General features: G+C 38.7%; 1 pseudogene across 1 annotated transcript; it reads right to left on the reverse strand.

The window, feature by feature from the left end:
* Positions 1-12,348: 12,348 nt before the first annotated feature.
* On the reverse strand, positions 12,349-18,303 carry LOC308560440 (CD48 antigen pseudogene; annotated as a pseudogene). Its single transcript has 2 exons — positions 18,279-18,303; positions 12,349-13,069 (listed from the first exon to the last, which is right to left on the reverse strand). The product of its transcript is annotated as a CD48 antigen pseudogene (transcript).
* Between the last annotated feature and the right edge of the window lie 223 nt (positions 18,304-18,526).

Genomic DNA, 18,526 nt, shown 5'->3' on the forward strand with positions numbered 1-18,526 from the left:
CTTAACTACTCATTCCCTCATGTGTGAAATGGGAATAATGGTACCTCACTGAGCAGTGGTTAGGATGAAATGATGATAATTTACAGAAAGTTCTTAGTACCATGCTAGATATGCAACAAGTATTCAACGGTCTCCTTTTTTTTTGTTTTGTTTTTTGTAGATTTTGTTACATCAGAATGCAATGGTGTCTAGAAAATCCTCAACATTGAAGAATGGATCAAGTAAACCAATTGTTTTTGAAAGGCTATTAATCTGAAATTCTATGTAAAACAAGTTATCCCTATAATTAAATGTCCACCCAAAGGTACTGTAAAAAAAATTTTTTTTTTTTACTATTTAACAGAGAAGATTCTGATTGGAACTCCAAAGGTACATTAATTATCTTAGGCCCATAACAAAATACTGAACAACATCCTGCAAACTCCTAGTCTGGCAGGCTTGTTTTCAGACCAGTGATTAGAACCCCAAGGATAGGTTTCCCGAAGAATGGGACTTATAAAGAGCAAATCAGTGGGCTGCTTCCCATTTATTTATTCATTCAGCAAGTTATGTTTTTAGTACATACTATGCCTTAAGCAGGAGTTAGAAATTACCTTGGTGAAGCAAGGTATATGTGGAGAAGGAAGCCTAACAGGCAGAGGGAGTAATGTGCCCCAAGACCCAGAAGCAAAAAAGAACAAGGAGTTGGGAAAAGTACTGTAATTCAGTTGGGTTGGATTTTGTCAGGGTTCAAGGCTAGGGTGAGATGCAAACGGGCCTTGTAAGAAAAAAGAAGTCTTTATTCTAAAGGCAATTGTGAGTCACTGAAATGTTTGAAATGGTCCAAGGGTGGGAAATAAAAGTCCAGAATTGTGTTTTAGAACGGTTAATCTCTTCAACATTGTACTGTGGTTTCTAGCCAGGGCAAATAGGCAAGTAAAAGAAATAAAAGGCATCCAAATTGGAAAGGAAGAAGTAAAACTATCTTTATTCACAAATGAGATGATCTTGTGTATATAGAAAATCCAAAAACAAAAAACGATTACATTTAAAAGTGCAGTAAGATGCAAGATCTGATATGATCAGTTGTATTTCTACATGCTAGCAATGAATAATCTGAAAATGAAATTAAGAAAATGATTTTATTTACAATCACTAAAAAATAAAACTATTAAGAATAAATTTAATAAGTATAAGTCTTGTAACTAAAATCTACAAAGCATCATTGAAAGAAATTAAAGAAAACCTAAATAAATGGAAAGACTTCTTATGTTCATGGATTAGAAGACTTAAGGTTGCTGAGATGACTATACTCCCCAATTTGATCTGTAGATTCAGCTCAATCCCTATCAGAAGCCCAGGTAACTTTTCTGCAGAAATTCACAAGCTGATTCTAAAATCCATATGGAATTACAAGGGACTCAGAATAGCCAATCTTGAAAATGAAAAGCAAAATTGAAAGACTCACACTGTCTAACATCAAACTTATCCCTAAGGTACAGTAACCAAGACAATGCAACACTGGCATAAGGAGAAACATCTAAATCAATGGAATAGAATTGAGACTTCAAAAATAAGTCCATATATTTATGGTCAATTGATTTTCAACAAAAGTGCCAAGACAGTTAAATGGGGAAAAGAATAGTTTTTTTGACAAATAGTACTGGGACAACTGTATATCCACATGTCAAAGAATGAAGTTGAGCCCCTACTTCATTCCATATATAAAAATCAACTCAAAATAGATTATTGACATAAAACTCTTGGAAGGAACAAGTTTCTTAACTGTAAAACTCTATAAGATGTAAATCTTTATGACTTTGGCAATTATTTCTTAGATATAACACCCAAAGCATGAGCAACAAAAGGATAAATAGATTAACTGAACTTCGTCAAAATTAAAAATGGTTGTACTTCAAAGGACACTATCAGGAAAGTGTAGACAATTCAAGGAATGGGAGGAAATATTTGCAAATCATATATCTGATAAGCAAATTTTCCAGGCTATATAAAGAACTTTTACAACTCAACCATAAAAAGTCAGATAACCCAATTAAAAATGAATAAATGATTTGAATAGATATTCTCCAAAGAATATATACAAATGGTCAGAAAGTGCACAAAAAGATGCCCAATATGATTAATTATTAGGGAAATGCAAATCAAAACCACAATAAAACACTTCTTCACACCCACAAATGAGGAATCCAAATTTGCAGTTTGATTGGCCCCAGTAGTACTGTCCTGATTGGCTGGAATCATGTGTTCTGATTGGTCCTTATGGAGCGGCTTTGATGCAAATGAGGATATAGTCATGCGGCTCCAATTGGATGGGGCAGGTCTCAGCATATTGGTCAAAATAGAATTCCAGGAACTGCTTTATAAGGCTTGGCTCAGATGGCAGGAATGCAGTGCTGGAGGCTTGGAAGCTCAGTTTTTGGCTTTTCCCTGATAAGCAGTGTGGGAGGCCTCTGTAAACAATGGCTGCTAGATTCTGATTATGAATTTTGGGCCTAGTTAACCACAACGAGTCCTTTTTGGCAGGTACATTCCTCCTTGGGGTCACCAAAAGTCACTGCGTAAAGAATGGAACAGCGGGGTCAAGGAGGCTTTAAAGAGATACAGGTAAGAATTGTTGGGGCCAAACCTATAGCAGAGCTGTAATGACAGACTTAACAGGACTGACGGTAGGGATACAGAGAAGCCAGTATACACAGTGGTTAAAGCTGTGGGCTTTAAAGGATAACACATCTTGATGCCAAACTCAGCTCTGCCACTTAACTGGTTGTGTAATTTGATGTAAGTTTCTTAGTCTGTCTGAGCCTCAGTTCCCTCATCTATAAAATGGAGTTGATAAAAATAGAATTTACCTCACAGGGTTTCATAAGGACTTGTTCATTAGTTTAGAAAATAGTTCTTTAGTACCCACTAAGCACTAGGCACTGTTCTAAGTACTAAAGATGCAGCAGTAAACAAAACAGACAAAACTCTGCCTTCGTATAGCTCATATTCCAATGGAGAAGAGTGACAATTATATAAATTATATATAAAAGTAAATATATGTAATATATTTATAAAAGTGTAAGTTGATAAGGAGAAAAACATATCAGGGCCCTGGTTGGGTGGCTCAGTTGGTTGGAGCATCGTCCCATACACCAAAAAGTTTGCGGGTTTGATTCCCAGTCAGAGCACATACCTAGGTTGTGGGTTTGATCCCTGGTCAGGGAGTGTACAGGAAGCAACCAGTTGATGTTTCTCTCTCACATCTGTGTTTCTCTCTCTCTCTCTCTCTCTTCTTTTCTCTCTCAAATCAATAAAAACATATCCTCAGGTGAGGATTAAAATATATATCAGGGAAGGAAGAAAGATAGATGAAAGAATATATGAGAAAGGGGAAGGGTTGAGATTTCAGGGGTGGTCAGAAAAGCCCTCATGGATAAGGAAACACTTGAGAAAAGACTTCAAGTAAGTGAGAGAGCGATAAAGAGTATTTACACTGTGGGGAGCAATTTAGGCAAAAGAAACAGCAGATGCAAAGCAGGGCTGTGCGTAGTGGATTTGAGAAACATCAACGAAGCCAATGTGGCTGGAGCAGAGTGAAGGAAAGGATGAAAGGGAAGCAAGAGAGGTTATAGTATCCCATATCAAGTGGGGTCTCGTAGGCCATTTTAAAGACTTTGCCTTTCACTCTGAATGAGATGGAAAGGACTTTGAGCAGAGGAAGAACATGGTATAAGCTCAGGTTTAAAAAAGATTATTTGGACTATTGTGGAAAAAACATGTCATACGTAAACAAGGGCAGAAAGCAGTAAAACAAATAGAAGACTGTCACAATAATCCAGATATGATGATGGCTTGGGGCAGGGTGTTAGCATTGAGGGTGGTGTGGGGGGCAGGAAGAAGTGGTAAGAACTGGTCAGATCTGTATATATTTTGAAGGGAGGAGTTATTGCATTTACTAAAGGATTAACTGTGAGGTATGAGAGGAAGAAAAGAATCAAGGTTGACGCCAGGTTTATGCCTGAGCAACTGGAGTGATAGAGTTGTCTTTAACTGAAATAATAAGGAAGATTGTGGAAGAAAGGAATTTGGGGAGAACATCAGGAATTTGGTTTTGGGCTAAGTTTGAGATCCTTTTAGACATCCAAGTTGAAATGTTAAAGATGCAGTTGAAATAAGAGTCTGGAGTTCAGGGGAGAGGTCTAAGTTGGAGATATAAATTTGGGGGCATTTAAAGCCAAGAGGCTGGGTGAGAGAGCATCTGTACAGTGAATGTCACAAGGTCCAAAAAGTTCAGCTCCTGAGCCCTGGCCCATTCCTATGTTAGAGATGTGGGAAATGAAGAGCTAGCAAAGAGGTCTGAGACGGAGCAACAGTGAGTATAGAGGAAAACCAGGAGAGTATGGTATCTGTCCCAGAGCCTAATTCAGGAAGGAATGAGGAAGGAGTGAGCAACTGTGTCAAATACGATCATAGAGCTAGCTAGATGAGGACTGAGAATTGGCCTCCGCATTTACCGATATGAAGGTCTTTGGTCACCTTGGTGAGAACAGTTTCAGTTAAGGAAGGGTTTAGCTAAAACCTGATTCAAGTGGGCTCAAGAGAGATTTAAAGGAAAGGATTTAGAGTCAAGGAATAGAGATCTTTGTTTAGAGGTGCTTAGCTGAAACGAAAAGCAGAGAAACACTGTGGTAGGTAGAAGGGAATATGGAGTCGAGAGAGGTGTGTTTTTTTTGAAGGTGAGAGATACCATAGCACTTTTTTGAAGCTGGTGGCATGATCCTTTGGAAAGGGAAATATTGACAATGTAGGCCAGAGAAAACTGCTGAAGTATAAGGAAAATGATTGGCTTTCAGAGTACCAAAGAGAGACTGAGTATGCAGGCGTGGATGCAGGTGAGGGAAAAGAAGAAGGCATTAGAAGTTCAAGGGGGAAAAAAAGTATGAAATAATCATGTAAGGAAAGTTTATGGATTTTAAAATCAAATGATCTTTAGGAAGCACTAAAGGCCCGCTTGAGGTTAATGGTGATGAATTTGAGGAGTCCAGTTGACATTCTTGTGGGTTTCTCTTCATCCACCTTCCCAAAGGAGGAGAGTTAGATTGTCCAGGGTAGGGTTTCTGCGAGGCAAAATAACAAAGCAAGAGGAGGCAAGAGAGAAGAGGACATGTCAGGGAATTATTATAAAACTGAACCTTGGAATTTAAGTGGGTTAAGAAGAGATGTGAGGACATGAGATTGGTGAGGAATGGTGAAGAGGTGTTGGGATCACTGGCTCGTAGGGCCCAGGGGGGTATCAGAGAACTGTTGAAGCTGAGATGTTGGAAGGAGTGAACTGGAAAGACAAAAGAGGGAGAAAGGTAAGACAGATTATTGGTAGATTCTTAATAAATGAAAAAATCCCTAAAATAATAGTAGCATTAAGACCCAGTTCATGCCCTCAGAGTGCTCACTATGTAATGGGGAACACAAGGAAGAAATGAATGCTAAAGATAAGTACAGGCAATACCTAAGGGAGCCAAAAGGAACCCTCAAGTAAATGTGAGGATCAGGTCAAGGAAAGCATCCAAAGAATACGTCATTTTAGATGAACCTCAAAATGGAGCAAGTGCAGAGCACAGCCTGATATAGCAGTTAAACCATTGTAGCCAGTGTTCAGAAAGCAGTGGGAGGAGCATGAAATGAGAGCTAAGGCAGGACTTGAAACCAGAGAGTGGGCTGGGGCCAGGTTAAGAGATCTTTGAGATGCCAGGCCAATGCCTGAGCATTTTTCCTATGGGTAACAACAAAGTCAGAGACCCTTTTATGTAATTGAGCCCACTTATTAGCACAATATGAAGTCGTATTGGCTTCTGTATTCTGACCAGTCTAAAGTTACTTTCTTCTCCACTATGTACTTAGGTCATATTTAGTAGATTTTACATTTCACTGGGATTTTCTGCTTATTCTTTTAACATCAGCTCCACTCTATTGTACTGGTACTGTTAACTCTTCCAAATAATGTACTTACATGTGCCCATTCACTTTCCTTCCAATGGCCTTCAAATCCATCCCCCAGTGTTGGTAGGAAAGTCTAATATGTGACCCCTGAGGGTCCTGCCAGAAAAGGGTGGGAAATAGGTTGAGTGTGATCATAACTATGCTGTCCAGAGCATTAGGACCAGTTGAGGTAGATAAGAGTTGAAAGTGAATAGTTACACCCCCTCTCCCTCCGCCCAGGGTAGAGGAAGACTCAAGGGGCACAGTCTCACAACTCAGGTGTTACAATTTTTTCTAGGAACTCAGTGTCAATACCAATGATGGGGTCAGTCTCTTCGCAAGCTGTAATTATGATGTTATTTGAAAATATCATAACCTCTGTCTTCACAACTAACCAGATGAGTGCTGAAACCATTACCTTCTCTACCATGCCACTGTGGCTTTGGCCAAGCCCCTTACCTCCTCTGGACCCAAGGTCTTGTCTATAAAATGAGAGGGCTGGATTCATCCTTCTTTAGGGTTCCTTCCAAATCTGAGACGCTCTACTTTTTCTGTTATTTATTCTTTATTAAGCTCATAATATGTGCCAGGCATTTTTCCAAGCATGAGACCCTCTTTCTTACCCCTTCTCCCCTTTCCCCGAACTCCTGTTATGAATTATGTTGGGCTTTTCTTGTTTAAACATTTGAAAAAAATGTTAGAAGTTTTATTTCACACAATACACTTGAAAAAAAAAAATCATGTAAAGGGCTTGTTTTGTTCCAGAAGCTGAAACAATAAAACCACCAGAATGACATGTCAATGCAGCATTTTGTACTGCCCTCAAGTGGTGGCCCAAATGTCTCTTCCTGGTTGCAGGTTAGGGAATAAAATGTGTTTTCAGAACAGTTTATGGTGTCTAAAAGTAGCAGAGTCTTAGAGGGCCTGGGGCAAGGGTGTTTGATCAAATCTCCCTTCTTAAAAAGGAGGGGCTGAAGCCCATCATTGTTCGTACCTACAGAGTACAAACTTGCTCTAGTTTCTCTTATCTTTAAAGAGCTAGTATTTTATAACCCTGGCTCTTTCCAGTCCTATTTCTCTGCTCCCCTTCATAGTCAAATTGCTCCAAAGTTATCTACATACTGTTTCTGCTTCCTCATCTCCAACTTTTTACTTTAAAATAATTTCAAACTTCCAGAAGATTTGCAAGAGTATTACAAAGAACTCCCATATACGCTTCATCCAGATGTACCAGAGGTTAACATTTTCCCCAATCTCTTTGTTTCTGTGTGTGGTGCATTTGTGTGTATACATACATATATATATAGATGTGTGTCTTTTTCTGAACCATTTGAATTGCAGTATTTACCCCCAATATTCGAAATACTTCAGTGTATATTTTCTAAGAACAAGGACATTCTTTTCTATCCCTACATACACACTCCCTGCCCCAGTATGATAAATTCAGGATATTTAACATTGATTTAATATTTATACATAGTTTATATTCAAAGTTCACTAATTGGCCTGATAATGTCCTATGTAGCAGTTTCCCTTCCAATATAGGGTCTGACCCAGTGCCTGATCCTTAATCATGCTTTGTATTTAACTGTCATGACTCTTTAGTTTCCTTTATTCTAGAACAATCCCCTAGTCTTTCATTGTTATTTGTGATATTGACATTTTTGAAAAGTACAGGCCAATGTTTTGTAAAATTTCTCTCTATTTGGTTTTGTCTTGTGTTTTCTTATGATTAGATTGAGGGGGAGAAGGGGCAGGATACTATGGAATATTGTGACCTCAGTTCATCAGATGAGGAGAAACATGGTGTCACTTGATCCCATTATTGATGGTGTTCACCTTGATCAGCTGGTTAAGGTGGCATCTCCCAGGTCTCTTCACTATAAAGTTAGCATTTTTTTCCTGTGTAAATAATGAGTAATCTGTGGAGAGGTACTTTGAGACTATGTAAATATTCTGGTCCTCTTCAAAACTTTTGCCCAAAGCTTTCAATATTCGTTGATAATTAATTCTTTCCTGAATCAATTACTATGACGGTTGCAAAATGGTGATCTTACAACTTTATTACTCCAACTACACTTTTTAGTTGGCATTCTACTGTAAGCAAGATCTTTCCCTTCTTTCTCATTTATTTTTATATTTATCATCATCAGAGTAGACTCATGAATTTTTATTTTATTTAATAGTTTATAATCCATTCCTGTCATGATTCATTTTAATGTGCAACTTGTGCCAGATTTGGCCAGTGAGAAAACTCTGTCAAGCTGGCTCTGGTAGCCTTTTGAACATGCCATTTTTTTCTTTGTTTATTTTTAGCACTTTCTTGCTTTCTGGTATAATATGATGTTCCATGTTTGTCATTGTACTTTCCCTGCTTCCCTTGGAAATCATCCATCTCTCCAGAGAGCTTCCCTTTTAGTGGGGAATAGTAGTTAGAAACCAAGATCTGGGCACCAGATTGCTCATTGCTACTGGGGTGTAATTGCTTCTAGGCCCTTTAAGTAAACAGAGCCCAGGGCAGGAAACGGCAACTTTATCTAGTTCAGCTATTCTTAGTCATGAATTCATGACTGATTCCTCTAATTCCAGTTCAGCACCACAGGGCTCTTTCTTCCACTCCTTATTTTCATGTCCCTAGTCCCACAGCGAGAACTGTGGCTCTGAGCAGCATCCAGGTCTTTTTTCATTTGCCCAGTGTAATGATGCACAAAGGATAATTTCAGAATTGCTACATCCATTCCACTACCAAAAACAATGTACTCAATAGGGTGCAAGATTTGTTTGCAGTTTTGTTTTTAGACTAATGGTATATATTCAAAGGACTGTGTTCAAAAGTATTTTGGATTCGTTTTTTTCTTTTTTAACCTTCCGAGTGGTTATATTACTTATTTAAATTTAGTTAAGTTTATTTGTTTCTGTTTATATTTAGTTTTAGAATCCCTTTCATTCTTGTTGATTAAATTTTCTCTTTGAATATGTAAAAGCTAGCATTGCCTGAAAGTCAAATTCATATACAAAACATATGAAATGCTTCACAAATCTGTGTGTCATCTATGTGTAGGAGTAATGCCAAATTTATCTGTATTGTTCCAGTTTTAGTATATTTGCAGTCAAAGCAAGAACACCTCCAATTCATTCTTCAACCTATTTGATGCTTACTTAGTCCCCCTATTTCACTCAAACTGCTCTTGTCAGTATCATCAGTGACCAATATTTTTCTCTCCTTATCTCATTTGACCTTTCTACACTCAGCCGACCTCTCCAATTTTCTTCAAACACTCTCCTCTTCAGGTTGTACTGCCTCTCTTCACAGGCCTGTCCTCATCTTCTCTGTCTATTCAACCGTCATAAAATACATCAGAACTCTTCTTGGCCCTTTTCACTGCTCTCTGCATAATCTCTTCCTAGATGATCTCAGCTATCTCTATGTCTCCAAATGCTGATTATGCCAGTAACTTCTAAATTCATATCTTCATCCCTGACCTCTCTTCTGGTCTCCAACCTAATAACCAACTGCCTAATTGACATCTACTTGGATATCTCACTGACATCTTAAGTTTAGCACATCTAAAATAGAAACTATTTCCCTGTCAAACCTGCTTCCCCCAGGCTCCTCCCTCTCAGGAAATGTCACCTCTATCCACCTGGCAACTCTAGCCAGAAACCTAGGAGTCATTCAGGATTCCTCTATTTTCCTCCACCACAGTGTTGAATCCATCTGCAAAATATGAAAAGTTTACTTCCAAAAATATGCCAAATTAGTCCATTTCTCTGTTTCCATAACCACTACCTCATGGATCATCTCTCATCCAGACTGTTCATCAACCTCATAACTAGCCTCCCTTTTATCCCACATACATTCATTCTCCATACTGTAGCTATAATGACCTTTAAAAAAACTAAGTAATAATGCAAACTTATATTTATTGGGTGTTTATTATGTGTCAGGAACTGCTATAAGCACTTCTTTTAAAAATATATATCTTTATTAATTTCAGAGAGAGGAAGGGAAAGAGAGAGATAGAAACATCAATGATGAAAGAGTCATTGATCGGCTGCCTTCTGCACACTCTCTACTGGGGATTGAGCCTGCAACCCCAGCACGTGCCCTGACCAGGAATCGAACCTCAATCTCCTGGATCATAGGTTCATGCTCAACTGCTGAGCCACGCCTGGCTGGGCTATAAGCACTTTATATATATTTAATCTTCACAACTCCATGAGATAAAACCCAAGTTCACCTGAATTTTATAGAAAACAAAAACCAAAAACTTGGGGCACAGAGAGATTAAGTAATTTGCCCAAGGTCACACAGCTGGCAAATGGTAGAACTTAGGCTTGCACCCAGACTGACTCTTTACCTTCAAGTTTATCTACCACATTGTGCTGGATCATGTTACTACCTAGCCTCATATACTTTCGTGGCTTCTCATTACACTGAACTGAATTCCCAACTCCATACCAGAGTCTACTGGGTCCTGTGACTGCCTCCTACGTACCCCTCCTTACTCATGTCCTGCTGCTTCCCTTTCCTCCAGCCACCTGGTTTGTTTGGCTTCATTTTCCAGATTCCTTTCCTGTCACCAGGCATTACACATCCTTTACCTTAAATACTCTTCTCCCTGGCTCCTCCTCATTCTTTAGGTCTCACTTACTTATCTGTTCTGAGAGAACCTCCCTCACCACGCTATTTCTTACACAGCTCCTTTCTGGGTATGTTCTATCTCAGCCCCATATTTATTGTCTTTTTAGCCTTTAAAACAATTTGTAATTATGTATTTGTTTGTTTACCTATTTTGTCTCTTTTCCCCACTAAGATTAAGTGCTGTGAAGGCAGAGGCTGTCTCTTAATCACTTTTGTATATTCAGAGCCTAACACAGTGCCTAGTATATGGAAAGAAGTCTAGAAATGTTTGTTTTTTTACAGATTTTTTAAAAATATGTCTTTATTGATTTCAGAGAAAGGAAGGAAGATGGAGTGACAGAGAGAGAAACATCAATGATGAGAGAGTCATTGATCGGCTGACTCCTGCACATCCCTTGCTGGGGATCGAGCCTGCAACCCGGGCATGTGCCCTGACCGGGAATCGATCCTCAATCTCCTGGATCCTAGGTCGATGCTCAACCACTGAGCCACACCAGCCAGGCTAGTCATAGTTTTCATTGCTACTAATTGCCTCAATTACCTCATGTTTCCTAACTCGAATTCCTGAGAGAGACATACTAATTTGTCCAACTCGTTTCTTAGGAGCCAGGCCACATTTGTAGGTCATTGGCAAGTTCATGGGTTTCTTGCCTTGGGTCAGATTTCCAGTCCTGGTTCAAACAGCTGTGTGAGGCAGGGATGGTCTGTCTGCACAGTGCTGCCTTGCCACAGGGCTGAGGATTTAGCAGGCATGGTAATTGATATTTGAGTAAGAGTTGCAGCAGCAGCAGTAGCAGCAAATAATCAGGCCTCACTAAAGAGTGGGGTTCCCCAACAGTTGCTCTCTAGGAGGCAGGTCTCAGGTTATCTTGAGTACTGTTTACTTTCCGTCTGAGGAGAATCATAAACACAAATTGAATACTCTCATATTTACACAGCATTTCTAAAACTGTAAAAAGTGTTTGCATTCATCTGCATTTGTACCTCCAACAACCCTATGAGGTAAAGAATATTGTCTCCATCTTACTAATAAGGAAACTGAGGCCCAGGCAGGTAATGTGCATTGCCCAAGGCCTCAAGGACACTGAATCAGAACCAGCACTAAATCCCAGGTCTCCAGACTCCTATGCCTGGGCTCCTTTCACTGTATCTTACTGCCCATTTCCTTTCTAAGACTGTCATCTTGAATTATAGCCTAAGGGATTTATAAAACCATTTCAGTGTCCACTCAAATGTTTTAAAGGAGCTTGACAATGATCGAAGGTGGGCTCTGGGCTCCCAATACACTTTAGCAAGTATCTAAGTCTTTATGGAGCACTTATCATGTGCCAGGCACTCTGCTTTACATACATTCTTTCATTTTTTTCTCTTTTTTATTATTTATTTTTTAATAGAACTTATTGGGGTGACATTGGTTAATAAAAGTATATAGGTTTTAAGTGTACAATTCTATAATACATCATCTATATATTGTATTGTGTGTTCACCACCCCAAGTCAAGTCTCCTTGTATCACCATTTATCCCCCCCTTTACCCTCTTTTACCTCCCCTGCTCTTTCACTCTGGTAATCACCATACTGTAGTCATGATTTTTAAGAAGTTTATTTGAAAATCTTTAGAGGTGTTTCAACACACTTGCTCCATCCCATAGAGCCAGAGCTTCTGCCCAGGTTGAGAGCATGGTTGCTGATGAAAGCAAGATCCTGCAGTCTTCGAGTTTCACCCTTGAGTTAGGAAAGCTTATCTCAGCTCAATAGGAGGCCAAATATGGTTGGTACCATTACCACTAGCCACACTGCAATCCCAGCTCCTCCAGAGGATTGGGTCAGTTTGCAGGCTGAAGTGAAGTGGACTGTGGCACTGTTGTTACTCACAGGATTGCTGACTTGGCACGTGTAAAACTTGGAGTAGTTTTGTGGCTGAACAGTGATTTCAAGCACACCACTCTGGAGCTTTTTTGGAAAGGGTCCAGAGTCCCCATACCAGGTGTAGTTGACAGACTGATCCAGGATCACACATGACAGGATAGATAACAGCTGTTGTTCACTTCCTCTGTCTTCCCAATTTTTATGACAGGCTTAGGTACAGGATAAAACACTTTCAGTGGGATGTTCCATCTCTCTTCAATCCCAGCCTCTATCAACACCTTCAGGATGTAAGTCCTGCTGTCTTCTTTCTGGACATTATAGATGTAGAGCATACTGTCTTGATGATTAAGCGTGACCCTGTCCTTAAATTTAGTTATGAAGTAGGGAGGAGTAAGCTTGTTGGACTCCCATTCTAAAATTTTCTGGTTGGTAGTGTAAAACCAGGTAAGATGGTGGTTATTAGGCAAATTGGAGATTCGAAGACTCACATTGCTGCCGGAGACTGCCAGATGTTCTGAATGACCTTGAATGCTGGTCTCCAAGAGGCAGTGAGGCAGGAGTAGAAGTTGTAGAGCTAGACACCACTTCAAGCTTTCAGCTGTGTGCAGTTTGGTGAGTCTACTAGCAAGTTACTCAGCCCTGCAACTTTCGGACTCTTTGGATGGAAACTGACTTCCAGGTCAAACATAATCCTGATATCATGTCCATTCATTATTCTCAGGGAAAAAAGGAAAATCAATTCTATGGACATCAGCACAATTTAGGGAAAATGCTAGCTAGAATGGTACTTCTCTGTGCAGCAATACAGATAAATACCAACATCTAAACAAATGGTGTAATATCGTGAGGAATGCAAAAATGAGAATAATCATCTTTGTATGGCACTTTCTGATTCACAAGGGACATTAATATCTAATACCTAATTTGCTCTTCACATCACCCCTTTCTGTAGGTATTATCATTGCCATTTCACAGATGAAGACACTGAGACCCAAAGAAGTTAATTTAATATGAAGAAGTGGACATGTATTATTTCCCAGCCTCCATTCGCCCTTTTATTGGTAAGGGTACCCTATGTTTCCTTTGGAGATCCAAAACCTCCCACCTCAGCAACAGTGATTGGATCAGCCTGAGCACATGACACATCAGATCTTTGAGCGTCAAGCTTAGAACTTTTGTTTGGACTTTTGTTCAAATTGTTGAGATGGAGGAACTCTCTTAAACTCTCTTAAACCCATGGGTAGGAATCTGAAGTTAATGGTTACCACCACAAGAAAAAAATATTGTGTATAAATTTTAAACTTGTAGAAGACAGTTCAGCTTAGCCAATGGAAAGCAGAAATGGAGGTTAAAAATAAAAAGAATGTCTAGTAGCCCTGGCTGGTTTGACTCCGTGGCTGGAGTGTCAGCCTGTAGACCAAAGGGTCTCGGGTTCAATTCCTGGTCAAGGGCATGCACCTGGGATGCAGGTTCCATCTCCCGCCCTGGTCTGGGGGCGAGCAGGAGGCAACCAATCGATGTGTCTCACATCAATGTTTCCCTCCCTCCCTCCCTCCCTCCCTTCCACTCTCTCTAAAAATCAATGAGAAAAAATGTCCTTGGGTGAGGATTAACAACAACAAAAATGAATGTATAGTAAATGGATGGTAGGATTAAATCTTATATAGAAATCACATTAAATGCAAATAAGTTACTTCACCAGTTGGGTTTTTAAAAATTATATCCAACAATAAATTGGCTATAAGAGATGCTCTTAAAACATAAAGAGATAGAAAGATTAAAAAAAAAGATACACTAGGAAAATATGAATTGGGTTGTGATCTTAATATCCGGCAAAAAGGAATTTTAGTCTCAAAAGATAATGAGTGATAGAAAGTCATTATATATTCATAAAAGAAACAATAGACAAGCACATAAATGCAATAGCAAAACACATAGATGTACCTAACTATACAGCATTAAAATATGCATAATTTTAGCTGGAGCTTTTCGTATCTCCTTTTCAGAAACTGACATATCAACCACATTTCAACAATTCTGCACCTTCTACAAAGTTGAACTCTAGGACTACTAAAGACATAATAAATGTGAAAAAGAAAATTACAAAAGAAAAATATAGTTTATGACTGAGGAAAAGGAAAGGCAAAACTTCAAAAGCACAAACAATAAGACAATAATATTGATGAATAATAAAGATTTCTATTCAGCAAGAAACACTGTGAACAAAGTAACTAGATAAGAGAGTGAGAAGATATTTAAACACTTAATACACAAAACTCTTGCAAATAAACAAGAGGGCAGCAACCCTTAGAAAAAAATAAGCAAAAAATATGAAAGAGGAAATCCAAAATTCAAAAGGCATATGAAGAGATATTCAAAAATATCAGAGAAATGTTAATTAAAACAGCAATGTGCTATCGTTTTACATCTGTTAAACTATAAAATTTTGATAATGCACAACCCGGTTGGGGATAATGGAATCCTTATGCATTGTGATGGGAGTGTGGACATTAAGTTATGCAAATATTCTATGAGCCTGCAATTCTACTCCTGGGATATATCATAAAGGCATTCTTATGCAGGCGCATAAAGGGTTATGCATTAAAATATTCATTACTGTATTATTTATGATGATGGGGACTTGAAGACAACCTGGTTATCACTGAGAGACTTGAGAGCTAAAATGTGATAAATGTTATATCATGAAATATTATGTGGCAATCAGAAGCAAGATTATATATATATACACAGCAACATGAATGCATTTTTAAAACAGTGCTCAGTGCCCGACTGGCATGGCTCAGTGGTTGAGCATCAACCTATGAACCAGGAGGTCACAGTTGGATTCCCGGTCAGGGCACATGCCTGGGTTGTGGGCTCGATCCCCAGTAGGGGGCGTGCAGGAGGCAGCTGATCAATGACTCATCATTGATGTTTCTCTCTCTCCCTCTCCCTTCCTCTCTCTGAAATCAATAAAGATATATATATATATATATTAAAAATTTAAAGAACAAAACAGTGCTCAGTGAAAAATATGAAGAAACAAAATGAGATTTAAACACTATATAATTTACATAAATTAAAAATACTTCTGTGCAAAACAGATACCTACATTTTGTCAGAACATACACAAACAAAAATATATCAAATAGAACTTAGTTGCCTGTGTGAGGAAGCAGAAGGAATAAAAGGGAAAATATAAATAACAAAATTATAAAGTGTAATCACCCACCAAAAATAATAAGGTGCCATATACTATGGAGTGTGATTAACAAAACCCTCTCAACTCAAAACCAACCAATTAATAACTGAACACAAAACTGGAAGGAAAGACAACAAAAATATTGCACAGTTGTTTCTGGATTTGGGGATAATGAGAAACGTTTACTTTCTTCTTAATACGTTAGTAGACTCTAAATTTTTTACATTGAACACCTGTTACTTTTGAAAACTAAACATAGAATCAGAATTTAAGGGGGGGGGGGGGGACTGCACCTGGAGGAGTATGTTTCAGTGGCAGAATGGTGGGGTTTCAAAAGACAAGTCCAGGAAGGAAACAAAAATTTCAAAGTGCAGAATGGGTGGAAATAGGCATGATTTTTTCTTGTTAAAGTACCTTAATTTCTGAAATAAAGTTTGTACCATCAATCAAAATAAAGGCAAAAGAAAATTTAACCAAGGTAAAAGTAAGAGCTTAAAAAAATTAAAATATATTCTTATTCTGCATGAAAATGAATATCTTTTTCTGGTGACATTTGAAAATATGTAACGATTGGTAGAACATATATATGCCTGACCAATCAGAGCAGACACTGGCAGTAAACAATGCTCATATCAGCCTGGCATCCGTAAATGTAGATCATCCACACACCCTTCCTGCGGCTCCAAGACTATGTGCAAACTCAGCGCCTGAAGCCTTCCTCTTTTTCACTATGGGAAGACTCTTATATTATAGAAACAGGTAGAAAGGTGAAGGGTGCCAAAATATGCCACTTTGGCATAAGGATTATTTTCAGCTAAAGGCACTTGAGAAAAACAGCAGATACCGAAGGGACACTCTGATCTACACTTTTCTGCCTGAAAACAGAAAACTCCCATGTGAGAGCTGCCTTCCATATATCAGGAAAGAAACATTCTTATTGCCAAGGATGGGAAGCTGGGATGGAGAATTCTGCACAAACAGACCTTCTTAAAATAATTCTTATCTCCTTTAGCCTCCCTGTATATTTTAGTTATTTTCCACAATTGCCTCTCCTTGTTCAACCTAGTATTAAAGCATTTAGGTTTTGCCCTTCTTTGGGTCTTTATTTCCTTATAAGGGCTCCTGTGTTACATAAAACTTTATTAAATAAAATTTGTATGCTTTTCTCCTGTTAATCTGTCTTATGTCAATTAAATTCTCAGGCCCAACCACAGACCTTAAGAGGGTAAAGTCTTGCCTCTCCTACAAAGGCAAATTTCCCAAACCAGAAATTACACCAGGCACCAACCTACTGGAAAGAAGGAAGCAAGAGTTCTTGCTGCTCCTCTCTGACCTCACCACCCACCTGCTGTCATCTGGTGCCCTACCCTTTCAGTCCACACATCGCCTTCTCCATAGGACACATTCTTATGCATTTTATAAGATCTGGCTCAAAAGTCACTTCCTTCATGAAATCTTCCCTGAAACCATTAGCCAGGGTTTTGTTTCTTCTTTCAACTAATAATTATTGAGCACCTATTAAGTTCCAGACTCATACTTTTAGCTCTGTGCTATCAAATGACAGCTATGTCTGGACCTACCTCACCAGCTAGACTTGGATTAGTCCTTGGTGCACTTCTGGTAAAACAAAGGAAGGAAGGAGTCAGCATTGTTATCCTTACAGCTGAGTTTGCAGTAGGTCCCTTTATTAACCCACTTTCACAAATGTGAAAATGAGGCGCAGGGAAGTTAGATTACTTGCCTAAGATAACACAGCTGGTAAATAAATATAGAGCCAGGAACCAACTGTGGTGGCCTTGAACAGCTGGCAACCACACTAGCTGTATCACTTCTTAATATGTAAAGGCTGTCACACTTAATCGTTTGTTTATAGGTCTGGAGATTTTGTTTTATTTTTGTTTGTGCGTTTTTTTTAAGAAATGTTTTAAAAGGGAAATTTCTTTGTGCTTATTTCCCTTAAAAGGGTGTTTCTTCCACGTGGAATATTGACTATCTGTATTCAATAGTAATAGATATTCACTCATTCTTTCAACAGATTAATGCAGTGGAAGGATAAGCTTTGGAAGCAGACGAACTTGAGTTCAGATACTGGCCCAGCCCCTTACCAGCTGTTTGACTCTGAGCAAGTGACTTGCCCACTCTGAGCAGTTTCTTTACCTGTGAAAGGAATATCATAATGGTGTCCTGTGCAGTGACTGCTATGAGCGTTAAATGAGCACACTGCAGGACTCCTCAAAGTTAGATTGCTTTGCAATCTGTAAAGAGCTACGTGAATGCATATGATAATGATGTTGTGAGTAGGTGGTACAGAAAAGATAAATGTAAGACCAGCAAACCTGCAAAGAAGTAATAATTAAGAATTAGGGCACAAAACAGCAAGGAGGCAAAAGGACTTTCATAAAGTATCTTTCTTTATGTTAAGAAATCTGATTTCGTTTTTAAGTGCTTGATACATCTGCAAGGAGAAAACATCATAAACCACAAGTACAACCATCAGAATTGCACAGTAAATATTAAGAAATAGAGATATGCAAACAAAATAAAATTCCAGGATGTACCAGATAAGTTGAAAGTGGGGATCAATTTTATACAGAAGCGTATTTACCAACAATTAATTTCATAAACCCCATGCTAACGATCGTAGTAATAGCTATAATTTATTGACTATATTTCTATCAGGCACTTTACACACATATCTCATTTAATCCCTACAACAGCCTCGTGAAATAGGAATTATCATTCCTTTTCCGTTGACAAAGAAATAGAAGCAGCAGGAGGTGACATGACTTTCCCGGAGTCGTACAGAGCAAAGGAGGTGGGGTAGAAAACAAATCCAAAGGTCATTCAAAAAGG

Source organism: Miniopterus schreibersii, assembly GCF_964146895.1.
Source record: "Miniopterus schreibersii genome assembly, chromosome: 8".
In the NCBI taxonomy this organism is placed as follows: domain Eukaryota; kingdom Metazoa; phylum Chordata; class Mammalia; order Chiroptera; family Miniopteridae; genus Miniopterus; species Miniopterus schreibersii.